The sequence below is a fragment of the Macaca thibetana genome, chromosome 1 (genome assembly GCF_024542745.1).
Source record: "Macaca thibetana thibetana isolate TM-01 chromosome 1, ASM2454274v1, whole genome shotgun sequence".
Classification (NCBI taxonomy): domain Eukaryota; kingdom Metazoa; phylum Chordata; class Mammalia; order Primates; family Cercopithecidae; genus Macaca; species Macaca thibetana.
Window position 1 is genome coordinate 39,226,551 of NC_065578.1, and position 18,052 is coordinate 39,244,602.

At 40.8% G+C, this 18,052-nt stretch overlaps 3 protein-coding genes and 1 non-coding gene across 7 annotated transcripts in view; 2 read left to right on the forward strand and 2 right to left on the reverse strand.

Moving 5' to 3' along the window:
• Nucleotides 1-18,052, reverse strand: part of NT5C1A (5'-nucleotidase, cytosolic IA) — a 569,993-nt gene that overhangs the window by 507,847 nt on the left and 44,094 nt on the right. The window lies entirely within an intron of this gene.
• PPT1 (palmitoyl-protein thioesterase 1) overlaps nt 1-18,052 on the reverse strand; it is a 576,153-nt gene that overhangs the window by 94,182 nt on the left and 463,919 nt on the right. The gene's annotated exons all lie outside the window — the stretch shown is intronic.
• Nucleotides 1-18,052, forward strand: part of RLF (RLF zinc finger) — an 81,279-nt gene that overhangs the window by 6,722 nt on the left and 56,505 nt on the right. The window lies entirely within an intron of this gene.
• LOC126944514 (U6 spliceosomal RNA) lies at nt 9,731-9,833 on the forward strand. The gene has a single exon (XR_007722077.1). It is a non-coding gene; the product is annotated as a U6 spliceosomal RNA (small nuclear RNA).

Sequence of the window (18,052 nt, forward strand, 5' to 3'; positions counted from 1 at the left end):
CTTGTCTCTCCAAAAAATTTTAAAATTAGCCAGTTGTGGTAATGCATACCTGTGATCCCAGCTACTCAGGAGGCTGAGGCAGGAGGATCACTTGAGCCCAGGAGGTTGAGGCTGCAGTAAGCCATATTCGCGCCACTCTACTCCAGCTTGGGCGACAGAGTGAGACCTTGTCTCAATAAATAAATAAATAGATAGAAAGATACTTGTTTGTTTGTTTGTGACAGAGTCTTTCTGTGTTGCCCAGGCTGGAGTGCAGTGGTAAGATCTCAGCCCACTGCAACCTCCGCCTCCTGGGTTCAAGCAATTCTCGTGCCTCAGTCTCTAGAGTGGCTGGGACTACAGGTGCTTGCCACCACGCCCAGCTAATTTTTGTGTTTTTAATAGAGATGGGGTTTTGCCATGTTGGCCAGGCTGGTCTCGAACTTCTGGACTCAAGTGATCTGTCCACCTCGGCCTCCCAAAGTGCTGGGATTACAGGCGTGAGCCACTGTGCCTGGCCAAGAGAGAAAGAGACATTTTTTTGTCAACCAGTTTATCCTGCTTCCCAGCAGGGACCACACCTTATTGTTTTTTGAATCTTGATCAACTAAGAGTAGAGCCTCATTTTTATTATATAATAAAATATTTCATATAAAATGCATTAAATTTTGTATAAATAATATGTTTTGGCCATGCACGGTGGCTCACGCCTGTAATACCAGCACTTTGGGAGGCCAAGGCAGGTGGATCACCTGAGGTCAGGAGTTCGAGACCAGCCTGGCCAACATGGTGAAACCCCGTCTCTACTAAAAATAGAAAAAATTAGCCGGATGTTTTGGCAGGCACCTGTAACCCCAGCTACTTGGGAGGCTGAGGCAGGAGAATCACTTGAACCTGGGAGGCAGAGGTTGCAGTGAGCAGAGATTGTGCCATTGTACTCCATCCTGGGCAACAAGAGCAAAACTCCATTTAAAAAAAAATAATAATAATATGTTTTAACATAAATAGAAATTTATATAATAAAACTTTCATTGCTGGCACAAGGCCAACATACAATCCAGTACATGAAAAATTTGAGGGCCTAAATAATTTATTGAGGATCTTTTTGTGTGCCAAGCCCTCAGGTAGGTAGTGTGATTTTCATTTTACAGATAGAAAACAGGTCCAGAGAAGTTAAGTAACTTTCCCAGGATCACACAGCTGGTAAGTGGTGGTGAGTTCTTTAGACTCTAGAGCCTATGTTCTTTTTTCTTGCATCAGAATTTCCTAAACTGTGTTTCACTCCATGTGATATATTTATTAATAAGTGCTTCTTGAAATAACGGTCCTATGTTCATGTAAGTTGGGATAAGCTTTTTTTTTTTTTTTTTTTTGAGTTGAAATTTCGCTCTTGTTGCCCAGGCTGGAGTGCAGTGACGTGATCTCGGCTCACTGCAACCTCTGCCACCCAGGTTCAAGCGATTCTCCTGCCTCAGCCTCCTATGTAGCTGGGATTACGGATGCTCACCACCACACCTGGCTGTTTGTATTTTTAGTAGAGATAGAGTTTCATCATGTTGGCCAGGCTGGTCTTGAACTCCTGACCTCAGGTGATCCACCCGCCTCACCCTTCCAAAGTGCTGGGATTACAGGCGTGAGCCACCATGCCCAGCCATGGGATAAGCGTTTTAAATGTTAAAATACATTGTGAATTTCCAAGAGAGACATTAGGTATTGTGCAGCATTTGCCAAACTTACCAGGTCTAGAACATTTTGCCATATTCTGAAGCCTTTGTCAGCTCAAGAGTCACATGTTTTTTTTACTATAATAAAGCAGAGTGCAGAGGTGAAGAGATGATTGCCTTGTCTTTCTGCCTGTCACTGACTTTTAATTATTTAGTTTTAGCCTAAAACGTGATTCTGAGCTTTTTTTTGTTCTTTGTTTTTTTTGAGACAGGGTCTTGCTGTGTTGCTCAGGTTGGAGTGCAGTGGTGCAATCACAGCTCACTGTAGCCTTGTTAGCCTCAACCTCCCAGGCTTAGGCAGTCATCCCAACCTAGCCTCTCTAGTAGCTGGGACCACAGGCGCGCCACCACGCCCTGTTAATTTTTGTATTTTGTAGAGACAGGGTTTCGCCATGTTGCCCAAGCTGGTTTCAAACTGCTGAGCTTGTGATCCTCCCTCCTCAGCCTCCCAAATTGCTGGGATTACAGGTGTGTGCCAGCTCGCCCGGCCTTCTTTAATTCTTTAGGCATGTTTCCTTCAGTTCTTTGAATATACAGTTGGTTCTCACTATTTGCGGATTCTGTATTTGTGCATTAGCCTACTTGCTAAAATTTATTTGTAAAACTGGCTGACTCTGACTGAGCTTTTTGTGAAAAAATTTCTCCTCCGAAGGTTTTTCAGGGATTAAATTATGTGTATTGTTACATATGAAAAATATTTTAGTGTGTTATAATTTGGAGAAAGTTGAGAATGAGTTATATTTCAGACGTATCTTGAGTCAAGATTTATTCTTATAGGTTTACCTATATTGCTGCAACATAGTTAGGCTGGGATTACTAATGTATTTGTTTATTTCTCCCCACTTTTGTGCTAACTCTGATTACTGTCTTTTTGAGTGCTATTCTTGTCAATATTATTATTATTATTTGGATCTAGCAGCTTATGGTGCTGACATTTGATTTGATAGTTGATTTTTTGTTTGTTTGTTTCAATTTAGAGACAGGATCTTACTCCCTTGCTCAGGCTGGAATGCAGTGGTACAATCTTAACTTAGTGTAACCTCAAACTCTTAGGCTCAAGTGATCCTCCCACCCCAGCTTCTCAAATATCTAGGACTGCAGGTGCATGACATAGTGCCCAGCTACTTTAAAAATAATTTTCGTAGAGACAGGGTCTTACTGTATTGCCCAGGCTGGTCTTGAACTTGAGGCCTTAAGTGATCCTCCCACCTCAGCCTCCCAAGGCACTGGGATTAGAGATGTGAGCCACCACTCCCAGCCTGATTTCTTGGTATTCTTACTACCAAGGAAATAACCTGAATATGTCATATTAGCCAGCACAATTTCTTAATAATGTGGACATTTGTTATAAGAATTATTATCGCATATGATAAAATGTATATCCTTGCTTGGGAATTGCATTTTTATGATATATAATTTTACAAAATAGGCATATTGTTGTGATTCCATTTCATCATCTTTGCTTTTTTCAGATATATGTTTAAAATATATATAAGGTATCCTAAAGTAATAAAGCAAACATAAATATTTTAGTTTTTGCGACTCAAAACTAGTGGGTGCTCATTCCAGAAACTTAAAACAAGATTTACAAATAGATGAATTAGATAGTGAAAGTACCATATAAAGTCACTCAATAGCTTGGTGTATTTATCAGATTTTTGGAAAAATACGTATAGAATATGTGTTTATATAAATATTACAATTTCTAATTGTGCAAACAACTCATGCATACATTCTAATTGTTAAAAATTAGAACAGTATCAAAGGGGAGAATAAGAAGTAAAAGCTCCTGTCACACACACTTTTATGTACTCCAGTACTACCTTTTCCTAGGTAGACCATTGTTAACAATTTAGGAATGTATATCTATAGAATTTTTCTATATGATGTGTACATATATATGTACTATATTTAGAAAAAATGGTTTCAAGCTTATATACTAAAACCTGCTTATTTCATTATTGTAGACATCTTTTCATGTAGAATATGTGTAGACTTACTGTAATTAAGAAATAAATGCATAGTATTCCATCAGAAACTGCATTGATTTTAAATTCTACAGGTAGCAACACCTTCAACACTCTTAACTAAAAAAAAATATTTTTTAAACTATTAAAGCACTTTTTGAGGCAAAAAATATAGTACGGAGGGTTTAAGGAAAAGTAAAAGCCTCTTTCCTTCTGCCCACAATCTTTCCAGTCGCTTCCCAGAGGAAATGACTGTTAACAGTCTCGTGTGTCCTTAAAAACACAAATACTTACTCTTTTGCAATTTATTTTTTAATTTGATATGTTGACCCTTTTCTTTATCAGTACATTTTAAGCATACACCATAATTTAAACATTTGTGTTATTTTGTTATTATAAAGTGTCCCATGAACTTAGTTAAATATTAAGTGCTGCAAGGTCAGGAGATCGAGACCATCCTGGCTAACACATTGAAACCCCGTCTCTACTAAAAATAAAAAAAAAACTTAGCCGGGCGTGGTGGCGGGTGCCTGGAGTCCCAGCTACTCAGGAGGCTGAGGCAGGAGAATGGTGTGAACCCAGGAGACGGAGGTTGCAGTGAGCCGAGATCGCAACAGTCTATCCTGGGCGACAGAGATCGCTCTATCCTGGGCGATCGCTCTATCCTGGGCGATCGCTCTATCCTGGGCGACAGAGCGAGATGCCAACTCAAAAACAAAAATGACTGGATTAAACAGGATGTTTAAGTTTTGATGGAAGGGCCGGGCGCGGTGGCTCAAGCCTGTAATCCCAGCACTTTGGGAGGCCGAGACGGGCGGATCACGAGGTCAGGAGATCGAGACCATCCTGGTTAACATGGTGAAACCCCGTCTCTACTTAAAAAAAAAAAAAAAAAAACTAGCCGGGCGAGGTGGCGGACGCCTGTAGTCCCAGCTACTCGGGAGGCTGAGGCAGGAGAATGGCGTGAACCCGGGAGGCGGAGCTTGCAGTGTGCTGAGATCCAGCCACTGCACTCCAGCCTGGGTGACAGCGCGAGACTCCGTCTCAAAAAAAAAAAAAAAAAAAAAAAAAAAAAAAAAAAGTTTTGATGGATACTTGCCTGTACTCTATCCTGGGCAACAGAGCGAGACACTGTCTCAAAAAAAATAAATAAATAAATAAAATAAAATTAAGTGCTGGTTATTTCTATCTATAACATAAATCTGGAATTGAAATTACTGGATTAGGCTGGGTGCGGCGGCTCACACCTGTAGTCCCAACACTTTGGGAGGCCAAGGCGGGTGGATCACCTGAGCTCTGGAGTTCGAGACCAGCCTGGCCAACATGGGGAAACTCTGTGTCTACTAAAAATACAAAAATTAGCCGGTAGTCCCAGCTACTCTGGAGGCTGAGGCAAGAGAATTGGTTGAACCCGGGAGGCAGAGATTACAGTGAGCCGAGATTGCGTCACTGCACTCTATCCTGGGCGACAGAGCGAGATGCCGACTCAAAAACAAAAATGACTGGATTAAACAGGATGTTTAAGTTTTGATGGATACTTGCCTGTACTCTATCCTGGGCAACAGAGCGAGACACTGACTCAAAAAAAGAAATTACTGGATTAAGAGAATATTTAAGTTTTGATGGATACTTGCCTACAAAAAGTTGAATATGTATTTCTGCCAGTAGTGTTTGGGAGTCCCCGTTTTACTAAATCCTTGCTAATGCTTGTATTGTTAAACTTATTAATTTTGACAATCTAATAGGAAAAAATTATCAGATTGTTACACTAATTTACATTTTTAATAATATTCAGGTTTTTTTTGTTGTTGTTGTTTTTTGAGGCAGAGTTTTGCTGTTACTGATTAAGCTGGAGTGCAATGGTGTGATCTCGGCTTACCGCATCATCTACCTCCTGAGTTCAAGGGATTCTCCTGCCTCAACCTCTCGAGTAGCTGGGATTACAGGCGTGCGCCACCATGCCCAGCTAATTTTTTGTATTTTTAGTAGAGATGGGGTTTCGCCATGTTGGCCAGGCTGATCTCAAACTTGTGGCCTCAAGTGATCCGCCCACCTTGGCCTTCCGAAGTGCTGGGATTACAGGCATGAGCTACTGTGCCAGGCTGATCATGTAATCTTGAGATTTTAGATCTCTTTGAAGTTCTCATGAAGCAGAACATGTCCAAAGAATTATAATTAGAGCTGTAGCCTAACCTGAAGCCATTGGAATGTGTGATACACTTTTGTGATTGATGGTGGCTTTGTGAGAGGTTTGTCAGTGTAGTCATTTATTGATCTCTTATAATCAATGCTTCTAAACTCTGGAAGACTAAGTCATAGCTGAATAACTGGAAAGACTGCAGTGCTTTCCATTAGCTAACTATAAAAAATACTGCGACCTGGCCGGGCATGATGGCTCACGCCTGTAATCCCAGCACTTTGGGAGGCTGAGGTGGGTGAATCAGGAGGTCAGGAGTTTAAGACCAGCCTGGCCAAGATGGTGAAACCCCGTCTCTCCTAAAACTACAAAAATTAGCCAGGCACAGTGGCAGGCACCTGTAATCCCAGCTACTCTGGAGGCTGAGGCAGGAGAATCGCTTGAACGTGGGTGGCAGAGGTTGCAGTGGGCCAAGATTGTACCAATGCACTCCAGCCTAGGTGACAAGAGTGAGACTCTGTCTCAAAAAAAAACAAAAAAAGTGACCTTTATATGTTTTCAAATAGAGTGCCACCAAATGGATGTATGACCTTGGAGCAAGTCAGCTTGTTATTTGGGGGGCCTCATATTGCTCCTTAAATGAGATACTCTTTAAGGTTTGATTCTACTCCAAAATTATATAACTCTATTGAAAAATGTTTGCTATGTAAGATTTATTTTCTAAATCATCTCCAAATATTTGTCTTGTATATTCTTATTCTTATCAAAATAAATTAATATCTTTTAAAAGTATGTTTTATTTGTACCATACCTATATATTGTATAAAACAGACACAGACATACATAAAAGGGATGAGATTTTTAAAAACTCATTTGAATATAAGTATTAATACTATATTCCTTCTCCCTGATGGATTATCATTTGCCCCTCTAGAATAAATGCCCATCCCAGTGGAAACTACTGATTAGAACTAAAAGTATTGCATTAGTTATGCTCGCTTTCTTTATTTGGTTTTTTCTTCGTAGTGCAATCTTGATTTCAGTCTTTAAAGGACATTGTCAATGAAAATGTTAAATCAAGGGGCCAAGCACAGTGGCTCACACCTGTAATCCCAGTGCTTTGGGAGGCCAAGGCGGGAGGATCTCTTGAAGCCAGGAGTTCAAGACCAAGACTGGGCAATGTAGTGAGACCCTGTCTCTACAAAAACTTTTTAAAAGTTAGTTGGGCATTGTGGTGTCCTAGCTATTTGGGAGGCTGAGGCAGGAAATCCCTTAAGCTGAAAAGTTTGAGGTTACAGTGAGCTGTGTTTGTGCCACTGCATCCCAGCCTGAACAGGAGAACCAAGACTCTGTTCTGTTGTCGGGTGGCGGGGAGGAGTTAAATCTAGAGCAGACGATGTCATAAAATTCTAACAGTAAATGTGCATAAAACATCACATTTGGATCAATCTTGTGTTTTTTTGTCATGTGAAATGGAGAACATATATGTATATTTGAACTTAAAGAGATTTCACTTAAAATTCTCATTCTGGCCAGGCACGGTGGCTCACGCCTGTAATCCCAGCACTTTGGGAGGCCGAGGCAGGCAGATCATGAGGTCAGGAGTTTGAGACTGGCCTGGCCAATATGGTGAAACCCTGTCTCTACTAAAAACACAAAAATTAGCTGGGCGTGGTGGCAAGTGCCTGTAATCCCAGCTACTTGGGAGGCTGAGGCAGGAGAATTGCTTGAACCCGGGAGGTGGAGGTTGCAGTGAGCTGAGATCGAGCCATTGCATTCCAGCCTGGGCTACAGAATGAGACTCCGACTCAAAATAATAATAATTCTCATTCTATTTGGGAGGCTGAGGCAGGAGAATCTCTTGAACCCGGGAAGTGGAGGTTGCAGTGAGCAGAATTGTGCCACTGCACTCCAGCCTGGGTGACAGAACAAGACTCCGTCTCAAAAGAAAAAAAAAAGTACAATTTGGTGAGCTTTGTAGTATCTTAATATCCATGAAACCATCAAGATTATGATTGTATCCATCATCCCTAGACGTTTCTTCCTACCGCTTTGTATTCCCTTTCTTACCCTCCTCCTGTATCATACCCTCCCATCCCCACTTAACTACTGATTTGCTGTCTCTATAAATTAGATTGCATTTTTAAGAATTTTATATAAATACTATAATCATATGGTCTCTTTTTTGGCTTCTATCTGTATAATTATTGAAATTCATTCATCTTTTATATATCAGCAGTTATTTTATTGATGAGTATTCATTGTATGGATATATCATGATTTGTTTATTTACTGATAGACATTTGAATTGTTTCCAGTTTTTGACTACTACAGATAAAGCTGTTACGAACATTTTGTGTGGAAGTCTTTGTGTGGACAGATGCTTTTTCTTTTCTTTTGGGTAAATACCTAGGTGGAATGACTGGGTCACATGACAGGTTTTCCAGAGTAGTTGTATTATTTTACATTCACATCAACGGTGTGTGAGCGTTCTAGTTTTCTACCTCCTCACTAACACTTGGTGTGGCCAGTGATTTTCATTTTAGCCACTCTAAAATTACTGTTAGTTCATTGTGATTCTAATTTGCATTTCCCTAATGGCTTTTTAAAATTTTGAGACAGGGTCTCACTCTGTCACCCAGGCTGCAGTGATGTGATCTCGGCTCACTGCAGCCTCTGCCTGCAAGGCTCAGGTGATTCTCCTACTACAGCCTCCCAAATCACTGGGACCACAGGCTTGTGTCACCACACCTGGCTAATTTTTTTGTACTTTTTGTAATGGTAGGATTTTGCCATGTTGCCCAGGTTAGTCTTGAACTTTTGGTCTCAAACGATCCTCCTGCCTTGGCCTTCCAAAATGCTGGGGTTACAGGCGTGAGCCACTGCGCCTGGCTCTAATGACTTATGTCGCATGTCTTTTCATATGTTTGCCATCCTTATATCTTCTTTGATGAAGTGTCCAAATCTTTGCCATTGAAAAATAATTGTTTTCTTATTGTTGAATTTTGAGAGGTGTTGTGTTTGTGTTTCTGATATATGCTTTTGCAAATATTTTCTCCCTAGGTTGTGCCTTCTCTCTTTTTATTATTCTCTTAACAGTGTATTTCTTATTTATTTATTTTTAATTAATTAATTTTTTTTTTGAGACCGAGTCTCACTTTGTCTCCCAGGCTGGAGTGCAATGGCGTGACCTTAACTCACTGTAGCCTCCGCCTCCCGGGTTCAAGTGATTGTCCTGCCTCAGACTCCTGAGTAGCCTGGGAACAGGTGCCCGCAACCACACCTGGCTAATTTTTGTATTTTTAGATGAGACAGTGTTTCGCCATGTTGGCCAGGCTGGTCTTGAACTTCTGACCTCAAGTGATCTGCCCTTGCTGGGATTATAGGTGTGAGCCACCACAACCGGCCTTAACAGTGTATTTCTTTCTTTTTTTTTTTTTTTTTGAGACAGAGTGTTACTCTGTCACCCAGGCTGGAGTGCAGTGGCATGATCTCAGCTCACTGCAAGCTCCGCCTCCTGGGGGTCACACCATTCTCCTGCCTCAGCCTCCTGAGTAGGTGGGACTACAGGCGCCCGCTACCATGCCTCGCTAATTTTTTGTGGGGTTTTTTTTTGTATTTTTAGTAGAGACAGTGTTTCATGGCATTAGCCAGGATAGTCTCATGATCCCAAAGTGTTGGGATTACAGGCATGAGCCACCGCGCTGGTCAACAGTGTATTTCTAAGAACATAAATTCTTAATATTGATAAATTGTGTTTTTCCTGTTATATCTAAGAAATCTGTCTAATCCAAGATCACAGAGAAGTTCTGCTGTTTTCTTCTGGAGATTGTATAGTTTTAGGTTTTACATTTAAGTCTATGATTGATTTGGAGTTAATTTTTATATATGGTGTGAGGGATGGATGGAAAAATCACTCATGCTTGCTTTGGCAGCACATACGCTAAAATTGAAATGATACAGAGAAGATTAGCTTGGCCCCTGTGCAAGGATGACTTGCAGATTTTTGAAGCATTCTATATTTTTCAGGGAGTCTCAGGCCAAGGATGTCATCGAAGAGTACTTCAAATGCAGTAAATGAACAGATAAATCTTTGGCTCACACACACAAAAAATAAAAACACTCATATATATATCTATAGATATATATGAGTGTTATATAGGTATATTTATAGCTATATATATGAGTGATTTTTTTTAAAAAGTTGCAGTACCATTTATTGAAAACCTATCCTTTCTTCACTGAATTGCCTTTGCACCTTACTGAAAATTAGTCAGCTATGCATGTGTGAGTCTCATTCTGAATTCTCTTCTATTTCATTGATCTGTTTGTCTACTCTGATGCCAATACCATACTCTTATGTTGCGTTTTCAAACAAAATATAATATACCATGAAAGCTATATAGCACATAGAGACAGGAAATAGAATAGTGGTTTCCAAGTGCTAGAGGGAGGGGAGAAGGAGGGGGGTTGCTTTTTAGTAAGTTCAGAGTTTCAGCTTTGTAAGATGACAGGAGTTGGGTGGGTAGATGTTAGAGTGGCAGCACAGCAATGTACAATGTGAATACTTAATACCACAGAAATATATACCTAAAAATTGTTCAGATAGTAAATTTTATATGTATTTTACCACTGTTTTGAAAAAATAGTTTGAACCCAAAGCTGTCTTTGGTGTTTTTGTTTTGTTTTGTTTTGTTTTGTTTTTGAGAGGTGGGATCTTGCTATGGTCTTTTTTGTTTTGTGTGTCCCCCCCCCCCCCCCCCCCCAGCAGAGATGAGGGTTTGATATATTTAGCCCAGGCCGGTCTCAAACTCCTGAGCTCAAGCAGTCCTCCCACCTTGGCCTCCCAAAGTGCTGGGATTCCAGGCATGAGCCACTGGTACCAGCCTTACCACCTTTTTTTTTTTTTTTTGAGATGGAGTCTCGCTCTGTCGTCCAGGCTGGAGAGCGCTGGTGTAATCTCAGCTCACTGCAGCCTCCACATCCTGGGTTCAAGTGATTATACTGCCTCAACTTCCTGAGTAATTGGGACTACAGGCCTGTGCCGTCACACCCAGCTAATTTTTGTATTTTTAAGAGAGACACGGTTTCACAGTGTTGGCCAGGCTGGTCTCGAACTTCTGACTTCAGGTGATCCACCAGCCTGGGCCTCCCAAAGTGCTGCTATTACAGGCGTGAGCCACCCTACCCAGCCTTTACCACCATATTTTAAAGAGCTATTTTGTAGGATGCCGGTACAAAACGGGTAGTCAATTTCAGTTGACTGATTTCAGAAAATGAGACTCAGAGAGGTTATCTGGTAATTGATGGGGCAGAGATTTGAAACTGTAGCCAGAATGCCTGTTATTTCCCTCTGTTGTTACACAACTACCTCAGAATTGTAATACTTTTACCCAGCATGATAAAGTTTGAACTTTACAATCTCCAGACTTAAGAAGTATTGTAAATCAGTCCTTTTAGTAATAATGGCTCGCTAATGCAGAAATGGAGGATAGTTTGAATTTATCCTCCTCATCCCCGGCCCCCATCGTCTTCCTTTTGCATGCTCATCCACTTCAGTTTCTTGAAAATTTCTAATCTAAAATCTCTAGACTTAAAGTTAACTCTTTTTTTTTTGGTACTTTTATTGTGGGAAAGTATACATAACATAGAATTTGCCATCTTAACCATTTTTGAGTGTACAACTTGGTGGCATTAAGTACATTCACATTGTTGTGCAACCATTACCTCCATCCATCTCCAGAACTTTGTTATCTTCCCAAAGTGAAACTATGTACCCATTAAATACTAACTCCCCATTCCCTTTTTTCTTCACCTTCTGGCAACCATCATTCTACCATCTGTCTCTATGAATTTGACTATTCCTAGGTACCTCATATAAGTGAAATTGTACAGTATTTGTCTTGTTGTGACTGCCAAATTTCACTTAATATAGTGTCCTCAAGATACATCATGTTGTATCATGTGTCAGAATTTTCTTCCCCTTTAAGACTGAATGATACTTCATTTTATGGATATATCACTTTTGTTAATCTGTTCATGAACATTTGGGTTTCTTCCTCCTTTTGGCTATTGTAAATAATGCTGCTATGAACACATGTGTACAAATACCTCTTCAAGATCCTGCTGTCACTTCTTTGGGATATGTACACTGAAATGAAATTGTTGGATCATATGGTATTTCTGTTTAATTTTTGGAGGAACCACCATACCATTTTCCAAACCACTGCACCATTTTACTTTTCTATCAGCAATGCACAGAGTTTCCTGTTTCTCCATACCCTTGCTAACACTTGTTCTGTTCTTTACTTTTCTTTTTTTGAGACCGGGTCTTGCTCTGTCACCCAGGCTGGAGTGCAGTTGCACGATCTTCACTTATTGCAATCTCTGCATCCCGGAATCAAGCGATTCCTCTGCCTCAGCCTCCTGAGTGGCTGGGATTACAGACGCCCACCACCATTTCTGGCTAATTTTTTTTTTTTTTCAGTAGAGACAGGGTTTCACCATGTTGGCCAGACTGGTCTCGAGCTCCTGACCGCAAGTGATCAACCTGCTTTGGCTTCCCAAAGTGCTGGGATTACAGGTGTGAGCCACTCGGCCTGACCTCTTTTATTTTAGATAATAGTCATCCTAATGGGTGTGAAGTCGTATCTCATGGTTTTGATTTGGATTTCCCTAATTAGTGGTGTTTCACATCTTTTCATGTGCTTATTGGCCATTTGTACATCTTCCTTGGAGAAATGTCTTTTCAAGTCTTCTGCCCAATTTTTAATTGGCTTGTTTTTTGTTGTTGAGTTTCAGGAGGTCTTTATGTGTTTAGATATTAATCCATCGACAGATATATGATTTGCTGTATTTTCTTCCATTTTACGGGTTGCCTTTTTACTCTCTTGAGAGTGTCCTTTGATGCACAGAAGTTTTAATTTTGATGAAGTCCAGTTTATCTATTTTTACTTGTGTTGCTTGTGCTTTTGGTGTCATAGTCAAGAAATAATTGCCAAATCCAATGTAATGAAGCTATTTATCTATGTTTTCTCCTAAAGTTTTATCATTTTAGTTCATATGTTTAGATCTTTGATCCATTTCAAGTTGGTTTATGTAAATGGTGTAAGGTAAGGTCCAGCTTCAGTCTATTGCATATGAATATTTGGTTTTCCTAACATTGTTGAATGAAAAGGCTGTCTTCACCCGGGTGCAGTGGCTCACGCCTGTAATTCCAGCACTTTGGGAGGCCAAGGCAGATGGATTACTTGAGGTCAGGCGTTTGAGACCAACCTGACCAATATGGCGAAACCCCATCTCTACTAAAAATACAAAAATTAGCCAGGTGTGGTGGCTTGTGCCTGTAGTCCCAGGTACTTGGGAGAATGAGACAGGAGAATTGCTTAAACCTGGGAAGTGGAGGTTGCGTTGAGCCGAGATGGCACCACTGCGCACTCCAGCCTGACCAGCAGTACAAGACTCCATCTGAGAAGAAAAGCGAGGTGAAGCACACTGTCTTTTTCCCATTGAATGGTCTTGGCACCCTAGGTGAAAATCATTTTCATTTGACCACATATACAAGGATTTATTCCTGGATTTATTTCTTGGCTTTCTATTAGATTGCATTGGTCTATGTGTCTTTTATGGATTACTCTGCAGTAATTAGGTGTTTAGATTATTAAAGGAATATATGAAAAATTTTCTTGAACTGCCACAGTGATGAAAAGAATGTAAATTGAATAAAGTATTGTATCTCTTCTAGTAAGCTGATCCTCAAAAGTTATATTACAATTATAATATCTAATTATTGTTACAGCTCCTCAGTCTGTCACCTTTTAACACCAATAATAGGAATGTACATTGGAACAAATTTTCCGGAGCAGAATTTGACACTATGTAAAGCCTTAAAAATTATGCACCCAGCAATTCCATTTATAGGACATTATTATAAGAACATTGTCATGGATGCATGAGAGAAATTAGATATAGGGGTGCTCATTTTAGTGTTTAGGGGTGTTCATCTTAATATTGTATATAATACTGCAAAGTTAGAAGCCATTATGTCCATAAATAATTGGGTAATAAAATATACTCACACAAAGTTGTGCAACCATAAAAACACTGACATTGAAGAAAACTTTACAACAAATGGAAAGACATATAGCATGATTCTATTAAAATATTTGGTTTAGGCATTAAAAAAACCCTCAAGCAGCCGGCATGGTGGCTTATGCCTGTAATCCCAGCACTTTGGGAGGCTAAGGCAGGAGAATCGCTTGAACCCGGGAGGCAGAGGTTGCAGTGATCACGAGGTCAAGAGAGCGAGACCATCCTGGCCAACATGGTGAAACCCCTTCTCTACTAAAAATACAAAAAAATTAGCCAGGCATGGTGGTGGGCACCTGTAATCCCAGCTACTCAGGAGGCTGGGGCAGGAGAATCGCTTGAACCTGGGAGGCGGAGGTTGCAGTGAGCGCAGATCATGCCCCTGCACTCCAGCCTGGTGACAGAGGGAGACTCCGTCTCCAAAAAAATAATAAAAAAAACTCCTCAAGCTTAATGTATTGCCTGTTAATAGTGGTCTGTTTCTGGATAGTGGTATTATGGGTTATTAAATTTTTATTTTTGCATATGTATTTAACAATGCTATGTTATTTTTATGACAGAACAGCAAAAGGCATTTTTAAAAATTAAAAATGAAATGAAACTAGAAAGCATAGTTAAATCCTGTGGCAGAATCGGTATCTAAAAATAATCTTAGTAGGCTGAGATTGATGGACTGAATCCGGTGAAATTTAATCAGGATGGATGGAAAAAAGTATAGATAGATAGAGTAAAAGTCATATCTCTGGCTTTAAAAAAAAACACCTATAACCAATATAGAAAATGAGGCAGGGGGCATAGTAGCAGCATATGTTAAAGACTTAGGGGGTTTAATTTACTCTAGCCACTTAACTTCCTGGTTGTAAGCAGCCAGCTGTTCTCTCTCCATTTCATTTCATGTCACTCTCAGCTTAGTCTCTTGATGGGAAACCTCCATCAAGAGGTGCATCCTCATTACTGACATTTAAGTCTTCACCATTTACTCCCATCTGTTCTAGTCATCTAGTTGTCTATTCATCTTTTCTGACTTCTTTAAAGTTCTCTCTTTGGAGTCCTCCTGTTCCCGTCACTGTTGCTCATACTTCAGAGATCCATCTCAAGTGCTGCCCTCTCCTGGAAGTCTATCTCTTGTAGTGCAGTCACATTTTACTGAAATGTATAATTTCCTGGGAGTTTCACAAGTGGAGAAATTTAAATCAAGGTTTCTTGCTTTATGTGCAAAATTTGAAATAATTCAAACCCCTCTCTATTAGAAAACATGTAACTTCCTATTGCCATAGGACATACAGCTTTGAAAATGAACACTAGCTATCTTTTGTCAGTTTTTTTGTGACCCACCAGCATTCTGAAGTACAGGATATCTGTCAGTGCCATTGCTTGAAAACATTCCCCAGAAGCAGTCACTTTAAAATGGAAGTTAGATGTTGTAAACTCGGGAAGAAGGCCAAATAATGACCATGACACAACTTGCTGCAAAATATTAAAGCTGATGCTGGGGGGTGAGGGGGCAGAATTTAAAAGCACACTTAAAATAGTTGAATTGTGAAAAGGCATAAAGAAAGCATGGTGATTAAGTGTGGGCTGAGGAGCCAGATGGCTCTAGTTCAAATCCTGAATCCAACACTTACCTATTGGATGACTTTGGCCAAATAATTCAATCTGTTTCCTCATTAAGGAAAAAAAAAAAATCCCCAAAAGACAATTTGACAGTGGCTCCTCATTTTTAAAATGGGCTGATAATAAATCACCTAGCTCATGGAGTTGTGCGTATTAAATAAGTTTAGTGGCCTGTAAAGCTCTTAGGAAGTGCCTAATCCATACTATGTGCTCAGTAAATATAACTGTATTTGTTTCATTAGGAAAGTTAATCCTGAACTATGTGAGATTTAAATTGGAATGTATTCTTTACATTAAATGTGACCATCCTGAAAGAAATTCTCCTTTCTTGATAGTTTCAGAGAGGCCGGGCGCGGTGGCTCAAGCCTGTAATCCCAGCACTTTGGGAGGCCGAGACAGGTGGATCACGAGGTCAGGAGATCGAGACTATCCTGGCTAACACGGTGAAACCCCGTCTCTACTAAAAAATACAAAAAACTAGCCGGGCAAGGTGGCGGGCGCCTGTAGTCCCAGCTACTCGGGAGGCTGAGGCAGGAGAATGGCGTGAACCTGGGAGGCGGAGCTTGCAGTGAGCTGAGATCCGGCCACTGCACTCCAGCCTGGGCGACAGAGCGAGACTCCGTCTCAAAAAAAAAAAAAAGATAGTTTCAGAGAATAGTCAGAATGCTGCCAAGCTCCTTGAAACCATGTAGTGAGAAATATAGATAGAATTGAGGGTGAGGGGAGATTTTTTTTGCTTTAAAAATGCAGTTATGCTTATTAAAGAAAATTTGAGAAGTTTAGAAAAGTATAAAGATGACAAAAATTACTCATATTCCTGCTACCTCAGTGCTAACCATGTAAGCATTTTAGTTAATTTCTTCTAGTCATTTTCCCCTTGGACATTAATGTTTTCAGTGTACAGACATACTGTGATATAACATATTTACAGAACTGGAGGTTATTTAGCCTGGAGAAGTGAGCCAATGTAGTAGTCTAGATGAGGGATATTGGGGACCTGGTTTAGGTGAATGGCTACAGAGATAAAGCATAGGGACAGGAGACAAATGTATTTCTGAGATAGAATCAACAAACTTTAGTGTGGTGGTTTCAAAGATAGTTTTTTAGCTCTGGCTACTGAAAGAGGCAGATGGAACATAGGAGGAAGAGCATATTTGCTGGGGAAGATGTTTGGTTTTGGACATGCTGAGTTTGAGATTTGAATAGGACATCCAGATGGAAATACGTAATAGGCAGTTGAGGTATATAGCAAGGACTTGAGGGAGTAATTTGAGGGTAATCTGCTTGCGATGTGAATGAGAGCACCTCAATAAGAAAGTTTAGAATAGTCAAATATGGTGTCTAAGTGAGCTAATTTTTTACATATATATCTGACCTCTTAGTATATATCATAGCCTTTCAAGGGCAGGAATAGAGTCTCCATCCTTACTTTCCAGCACAGTACTGCTACAAAATAGTAGGTATTTGTGGAATAAGTGAATATACTGAAACAAAAGAGAGAGACCATTAATTTGGTCACGGTAGAATGAACTTTAGGAGGTCATCTTTGTCATTTATTGCCCCTTTTCTCCAATTGTGATTTCAGTTCCTAAAGAAAAATAAGAGACTATGGCTAGGTACAGTGGCTCACACCTGTAATCCCAGCACTTTGAGAGGCCAAGGTGGGAGGATCACTTGAGGCCCAGGAATTTGAGACCAGACTGGGCAACAAAGAGATCCTGTCCCTACAAAAAAAATTTTCTTTTAATTGGCTGGGCATGGTGATGCTCTTCTCCAGTCCTAGCTAATCAGGAGGTTGAGGTGGTTGGGAGAGAGGATCACTTGAGCCTAGGAGTTTGAGGTTACGGTGAGCTGTGATTGTACCACTGAATGCTGGCTGGGTTCAAGCAATTCTCCAGCCTCAGCTTCCCAAGTAGCTGGGACTACAGGCATGTGCCACCACACCTGGCTAATTTTTGTATTTTTAGTAGAGATGGGGTTTCACCATGTTTACCAGGCTGGTCCCAACTCCTGATCTCAAGTGATCCACCTGCCTCGGCCTCCCAAAATGCTGGGATTACAGGCGGGAGCCACCTCGCCTAGTCCAGTTTTTTAAATGCAAGATTGGGTTGAAAGGATTACAGCCATAATGGCTGTAATCCTTTCAACCCAATCTTGCATTAAAAAAAAAAAGAAAGGCCAGGCGCGGTGGCTCAAGCCCGTAATCCCAGCACTTTGGGAGGCCGAGACGGGCGGATCACAAGGTCAGGAGATCGAGACCATCCTGGCTAACACGGTGAAACACCGTCTCTACTAAAAAATACAAAAAACTAGCCGGGCGAGGTGGCGGGCGCCTGTAGTCCCAGCTACTCAGGAGGCTGAGGCAGGAGAATGGCGTAAACCCGGGAGGCGGAGCTTGCAGTGAGCTGAGATCCGGCCACTGCACTGCAGCCTGGGCGACAGAGCGAGACTCCGTCTCAAAAAAAAAAAAAAAAAAGCTGGGCGCGGTGGCTCACGCCTGTAATCCCAGCACTTTGGGAGGCTAAGGCGGGTGGATCACGAGG